Consider the following 7,732-nt stretch of genomic DNA (forward strand, 5'->3'; position numbering starts at 1 on the left):
GGTGAACAGATCTCTAACAACAATCATAATAACAATAAATAATAAAAACAGTAGTTAACAGTCCCTCCCTAGCAGGATAACAATAAAATGCGAGAGGAGATGTTTTGAGGAGGGGACAGGGGAAGGAGTCATGATCACAGCAACCGAGGGCAGACAAGAAAGGAAGGAAGGAAGTTAGCTTCTTCCTATGCCCTTGGGGGGCTGGGTTGGGGAACCCCCTCCCCAGATGAGGTCCTCCGGCCAGAGGAGGAGAAGGAGAGCCCGGAGGCCGCTCTGTCCTGCTTCTCTTTCTCGGCTTTTGCTTTGTGCGATCAGGGGAGGAACCTCCATACCGGGATGGTTAGTGGCTTTGAGGACTCTTTGGAGACCCTGTTTTAAAGAGGAGGCAAAGCGTGCAGGGTCAGGCCCTGCAGCGGCAGAGAGGGATGAGGCGATGACCACAGCCGGGGTCCAGGCCCGGAGAGCGGCCGAGGTGCCCAGGAGGACCAGCCGCCGGGCAGAGATCTAAAAACATTTATGGCCTCGCCCGGAGAGAGGGGAGAGCGAGGTCGGGGCTCCGGTAGCCCAGGGAACTTTGCCTTCCTGGGGTCTTTTCAAAAAAAAAAAAAAAAGAGAGAGTGAGTGAGAGAAAGAAGGGAGGGGTTGAGGCGCGTTGAATTTTCCTTCGCGGGCTTGGAGCGGAGCGGATTTCCATAAAGGAAGAGAAGATCACGGTCCCGGCTCCTTCCACGTCCGCCTCATTCTATCCAGGTACAATTTGTTGATAATCTTATTAATTTATGTGTTGGGGGGAGGATGGAGTCATACTTGTAGAGATGCGATCGACACTCTTGCGGGGGAGGAAGCTGCCCCACAGTTTCGGGTCTAACGAAATTCCCTCCCTTTAAAAATAATTGTATCCAAAAAAAAAAAAACCAAACAGGAAATATAAAAACGCAAATTAGCCAACTTTTAAAAAGAGAAATAAAATAAAATGATCATAACAAATGAGCGTGAGAACTTTAAAAAATTTTAAGTAACAAACCTGGTCAGAGATTTGGATTCTTTTTTAGCAGCTGGTGACCCATCTGGTCAGAAAAGAGACCGAGAAGCACACTTTCCACTGAGACACTTCTTTAAGGCCAGTGTAGACACACAAAAATTCGAAAGAGACCCCTGGGTGTCCTCTCATTTGAAAACCACACGGGGTGGAGGACACTGTGATACCCAATCGGGCAAAATAACAATAAAAGGAAAGAACAGCGGTCGAAGCGCTGAGCGCGGGGCGCGCCGAGAGGGCCCAGGTTGGGGTTCCAGGCAGCCGCCCAGCGAGGCAGCTGCCCCGGGCGATGGGGCGCCGGGAGGGCTGGGCACCGGTGGTGGTGGGCGACCCCGCTGGGTCTCGGCCTCCCTTGCCCGGCCTGAAGCCCTCTTCTCCCAGCCTCCGAGACCCTCCTGGCTCTCTCGGCTCGGATGCCCCGTCACCCGGTCGGGGGCTTCCCTGGTGCGAGGATTTGGGGCCTAAGACGGGGGACAGTGATTCAGGCCAGACTCTGCTTCATTTTTCTCCCCCTAGGCCCTCTCCACTTGCCGGAGCTCTCGGCCACCGGGAGACTGACGCGGAAGGGGCATCTGGGCTGCCCCCCACCAACTCCTGCCTGCTTTCCCCAAGTCCAGCGGCCTCCAGCTCTCTTTGGGGGGAAAATAGCAGTGCCCAGGCACCTCTGCACCGTGCTCTCAACAGGAATATCTTACAAAGAAGAAGAAGAAGAAGAAGAAGAAAGGCGGCTTAGATTCCTGTTTACATCTAGTTCTACAGATCCCTTCCTGTCTGGAGAGTTTATTTATAACTCCCACTATAACTCTCTCTGTTTGGAGGCACTGGTGGCTCTGTTGACAGACTGATGTCTAGAAAATATTGCTCTATCTCTAACCATACCTAAATGTGCTGTGGTTGTATTTACAGATTTATGCTTGAGGAAAATATAATTATTACCATTGTATTTGTACATATACTGTAGTTGTAAGAGCAGATTTATATATGGGAAAATATACGACTCTTTTCTAGCCATCCAGCTTTATGGACATTTGATATCCTGACAGATTAATATCTCTGAGCAGCTATATAGATAAATGTATATCGTTGGAATTATGTATCAGGAGATATATACTTATTGATTGTGATATAGAGTAGTTAGAGCATTCACTTAGAGCCATATATGGCTACGGAGATATTTCTATATTATTATCACTATATATAGGCATATCTATTTATAACTGCATAGTTATAAAAATAGACATAAGTAATTATAGTCCTATATGTACATGCTGCTATCTCGCTAGAGTTATAGACACTTGCAAATATAACTCTATAGAGATATCTGTATGTATATAAGGGTGTAATTATCTCATGATGTGTGTGTATTTGGGCTTAGGCCAGTCTATCTCTGTACAGGCATATTTATATGCAGGGGCTGGGAGAGACTTGTTCACGGAAATGTTTCCAGAGGACCAACGGAGAGGCTGTATATGGCCAACAAGGAAACCAGCTACCAGAATTCTTTACTTATGGAGGATGGAGTTACAAGAGGGTAAACAGAGCATAGGAAGCCTCCAGGAGAGGAGGCAAAAGGAAGGAGATTGGGGCTCGGCACAGATAGTTAGGGAGGAAAGAGGTAAACAGCGGGCACCCACTGAAAGCGGAACCAGCTTTGTGAGGGGCTGGCGCAGGCGGGCATGGGTCTTAAGGAAGGGGAGGCATTGAACTGTCCTACCACCCAGAGATACTCTCCACCGAGGGAGGGAGGGAGAAGGCCTTAAAGGGCCTTCGGTTTGGCTTTTAATGCACCAAAGATCGGCTACCGCCCAACCCCTCTCGCAATCCTGGTGCATTTCTCTTGAACCCTAATTTTCGGGTCTCAGAGAGTAGGCTTTAGCGATGAAGAAATATAGGAGGGACAGGGCAGGAAGTGGGGTGCACTTTTGCCACTTCTGCTCTCTGGTATTATGGCCAGAAAATCGAGGTAATGTGACCCAATAAAGCTTGCTTTAGCCTGGGTCTCCTGTGCCCCTGGGGACCCTGGTGGATTGAGGGATGAATTTTCCAGTATTGGGCCTATTCTGATAGGAGTTTGGGAAGGTCTGCCTCATCCCCCCTTCTCTGAAGCCTGGGCTTCAGGGGCCTAATTCTGCTCCATTGGACCACTTCTTCTCTGTTGCTTCCCAAATTGGGGTTTCAAGGGGCCCCTCCAGCTCCCTAATAACCCTGCCTTGGGCCTTTATGGGGAGAATTTGACCTTAATGAACAGGGACATGAACCTCTGTCCCTCACTTCTCCTACTCACATCCACATGGCTCTCCTGCCAGCCCCCTTCCAGGTGCCGCTGAGCCCAGGCTCCACAGTTCTTCTCCTGCACCAACCATCCCCTGGGAAAAAGACACCCTCAAGCCCACTTCATTTTTTTTAACTGGGGAGTCACAGGCATCTTTGCTGAATGGTTTGCGTGAAGGCGTTTCCCCGCTTAGTTTTAGTGGCCAGCAGGGCTTCCAAGATCTCTAGTATGCTGGGAAGGGAGTGGAGACCCCTTGCTGGGGTTAAAAGCCAAGAGCCAGCCTCCCACCCCTGCCCACTGGAATGGAGCTCTAGAGCAGGGACTCTCTTTGCTGCCTGCCACAGAGGGGTCGTCCAATACATATGACTACTTGTTGCAGTAAACTGAATGGCAATCAATTCCAAAGCTTTTGGCGGAGGGAGTCTCACCCTCCCTGACCACTGGCCACCACAGGCTAGGGCATCCGGGTGTCCGGGCTGGAGCCGGGCTGGGGGGTCACGTGGTCACTGGCTGCAGTGGCCTCTGGTGGGACCAGTGGTTTGTGCCAGGGCAAGAGGGTAGCTTGAGCCCTGAGATGGGGGATTAGGGGGTGGAGTGAGGCACCTGGAGCCAGGAAATAGGGGAGGGGGCAAGGCAGGCTCTGCCCCCCACCCTCAGTCTCCTGGTTCCCCAGACCCCCAAATATATTAAAACTAAACCAGAGTTGAGACCGGGGCTGGGATGGAGCTGCCAGTGGGCCTGAGGGGCCCAAAGAGGAACCCCCACTTGATCCATTAAGAAATATACAAATGAAACAAACATAAATCAGTGGAGGCAGTTAGCCCCGCTGAGGAAACACCTCTATGCCTCAGCCCTGCTCCAGAGATGCTACCAAACTGATCAGAATTAATGTTTAAAAAAATTTTTTTAACTGTAAAAGGGCTCACAAATTTTCTGATCCAGTCATACCCGCTGCTCAGGTTGTTTCATATAGTTATTTCTTAACTGTCCTAATTCCCCCTTGCTTTGGTCCCTGCAGAATAGTTCCTTCTGGGAGTTTGGGGACAGGCAGTCACTGGCATGGGGTGAGATAGGCAAGTTCAGAGTTTCCCCATCTAGCGAGGATCCAGGTCTGCAGGATCCCATCAAGTCTTGAAGCAGGGAGAACCCTCCCAAATTTGGTTCCTTTTTCTCCTAAGGACCCTTAGAGGCCATCTGCCCGGTGTCTGGGTGAGGGACTGAGGTCCGGAGAGGGGGCCAAGTTAAACCTGGAATCTCATTTCTAGTCCCCCAGCCTTTGACAGTTTCCTCTGCAGACAACCGGTCCCCACCGCCCCTGCCCCCCCCAAAAAAACCCAATGCCCACCCAGTTGGTGGATGCTTTCCCTATGGAAATGCAGACAGAGAACTGACAGGCCTGCATTTGCACATGTTTGCCTAAGCTGGACTCTGGGCAGGTAGCTGGACTCTGGGCAGGTATCTGGGCTCGGGCCAGGAGGTGGAGATGGTTTGATGTAACCCGCAGAACCTGCAGGGTTCAAATAACAATTGTCTTTGGCCAAAAGGCAGGAAATGAAGAGATGCTGGCCATACGCTGTTGAGCCTGGAGAGGTTGGGTCCCTTTACCTGGGCTGGAATGGCTCTTAGCTGTTTCTGGGTACCAGACCCCTTTGAGAGGCTGTTAAAAACAATCTGCTCTGTCCCCAGCCAAGCACGTACACAGTGTAGACAGTTGCCGGGATTATATGGGGCTGGGAAGCCTGGGATCTCTGGGTTGGGTGTCCCTAATTTATATATTTATTTACTCTTTATTTCTGTGACCCATCCCCAGTGGTCTGCTTTTGGCCCTCACTGAGTCCTCCCCAGGTATAAGCCCTGACTTTCTTGGCAAAGCGCTTTTCCTGCTTTCCTTCATGAGCAGAGGTACCAGGCAGAGGCCTTACACGTTTCTGCTGAGCTCCTTATCTGCTCCCCTGCAGAAACCGGGCAAGTGGCTGTTAACTGAAGCCTGGTCTCCACTGCCCAATTACTCCACTAATTCCTGAGGGTGGGGGAGTTTGGGGGCATCCTGGCAGCAGTGGAGGCCTGGCTATAAGGGGACCAATTCTCATCTCTAGTGGAAACTTGGATGCGAGGAGCAAGTTGCAATTGCTATAATAATAGTCATAATAATAACAATAATAATTTATTTAGCATATCATTAGATGTGTATTTATTGTCTTCCCTCAGCTTTTTCACAAGTGTCTCCTAAGGAAGTCTCACAACACCCAGGGGAGACAATAATAAGCTAATTACCACCCTTCAGTTCCTTCTCCTCCTCCCATCCACAAAGTCACCCTCTCAGAGATGGAGCATTTACAGAACCCCTCCTGGTGTTTTACACCTGCTTAGCAGTCTCCCCAGTCCCAATTCTCCTCTCCCATTCCCAGATTTTTCCATCCCTGTTAGGGAAGTTTCCCCGTAATTAGGAGGAGGAAAGGCCGGGGAGGGGAGTAGCTGAGGTACTACCAGAGAGTTGTAGGTATTAATATTGTTTCCCTGACATCACAGCAGTATCTAGGATAACGTGGGAGGAACCAAATTCTTAACTTCTCTGATTGCTCTTTTGGGGCAGAAACTGCCTGCACAGGGTTCCCAGGCAGACTGGGTTAGAGAGGGTACTTGATGCCATGATGCCAAAACATCTGAATCAAGTGTAGACGGGTGGCCCGTCCTACAAATGTAACAACATCAGTGGCCTTCAGACTGTTCAGGCCAGACCTCGGAGATGCCAGGCCCCAAACATCTATTGGCCTCTTTTGGCAATGGAAAGAAAAGGAGGAGAGAAGGGAGGAGGGAAAGAAGGAAAGAAGGAAGACATATGTGTGTTTGTGTGTGTATATACATATGTATATAAATTTATCCGTACATACATATTCATACACATATTTTTTCCTGAGTAAATAACCATGACAGTGGTTATACTTTTTAAAATATTTCTTTGTACTTTTAAATGTAAATTCCTATCTTCTCAGAGATTATAATTAAAATGAAAACCAGACACACGTTTTTGGATGACAGATTCTGGGTAGACCCAGAAGCTTGGACTATCTAAAAGGCCCCCTGGAGTCCCAGTGATCTGCAGAGTACACTCCTAGTTACTCATTCCTCAGCCCCAGTCCAGGGTGAGGAACTGAAGCTGCTGTCATGGTAGTCTTGGTCAGAGACAGAGCTGCTTGGCCAGTCATTGAGGTCCTGGGTGTTGCTGTTCAGACCACCAGGATGCTGAGGCCAGCCCTCCACCTCTCTGCCCAAGTACACAATTGCTCCTGGAAAGAAGCCAGTCTGGGCTGGAGGGTGCAAGAGCCAGGTAAAGTCAATATCAAGGTGAACTGGAAAAGTTAGAATTGCATCTACTTCTTAGCCTCTCTAAACCGTAGGTGGCATAGTTGACATTCTCAGCAGGTCCCATAGCCCATTTGGTGTCTTTTCTTCTTTTTCTAGTCCTCATGTCTTTCTGCTGCCCACACTTTCCACTGTATCCCTCTGGCCTTTCCATATCCCCAGTCCTATCAAAAAACTTACTTGTCCTGAGTCCCAGCCCATTATCCACTGGGTAAAAGCCAGATTGCCAGATTAGGAAACCTTAACTAATGTGTTCACATGTACATTCTCCCAGGAAATTGTGTGCTTTTTGGTAGGGATCTGCAGGGACCATTGCCCAGGTGGAAAGAAATAGCTATAATGATGGAACTTCAGATCCATGGCAAGTGGCCTGGTATAGATTTGTGTGAGGGTGGTATATGATTTTTCTTAAACCATATCATGAAGGCAGCCGTCCATCCTGTCTGTGGGGAAGACCATTTTTGCCCCAAACCTAAGGTTTCCAGGCTGCTTTGAGGGGTCCAGAACTCTTTCTTCCTCTTTTATCACCAGTTTTTGAGGGGTCAAATTAAGTTGGAAAAAGACTGGATTCTATTCAGCTGAGAAGATTATGCATGAATTATCAGGGTTTGGGCTTCTGATTTGTTCAGAATATGGTGATTATTCATTCCGTGACTCAGATCCAATTCATGGGTAGCGTCATGAAGCCCTCTCAATACTCATAACTATAATAGCTGCCATTTATAGAGGATTACTATATGCCAGGTGCTTTATACTGAATTTGATGAGGAAATGTGATCTCAGAAAGGTTAAGTCACCTGCCCAAGGTCGCTGAGCCAGGTTTGAACCCTGGCTGTGTGTTTCCCCATCTGCTAGGTCTTAACAGTTCCAAATCATGCCTCCTGGGTTAAATAAACAGAAGATAACCATGGAAAGGGAAAAAATTTTTTTTTCTGAAATAGTTTTACATCATCTGGACACACAGAGGCAGCTCCATGAGGCACTTCTACGCTGGCTGATCCAAGTACATGTACACTCAGAATTTTCATCTCCCTGAATTCGGCTTTTCTGTCAGCCTC

The sequence above is a fragment of the Balaenoptera acutorostrata genome, chromosome 11 (assembly GCF_949987535.1).
Source record: "Balaenoptera acutorostrata chromosome 11, mBalAcu1.1, whole genome shotgun sequence".
Classification (NCBI taxonomy): Eukaryota; Metazoa; Chordata; class Mammalia; order Artiodactyla; family Balaenopteridae; genus Balaenoptera; species Balaenoptera acutorostrata.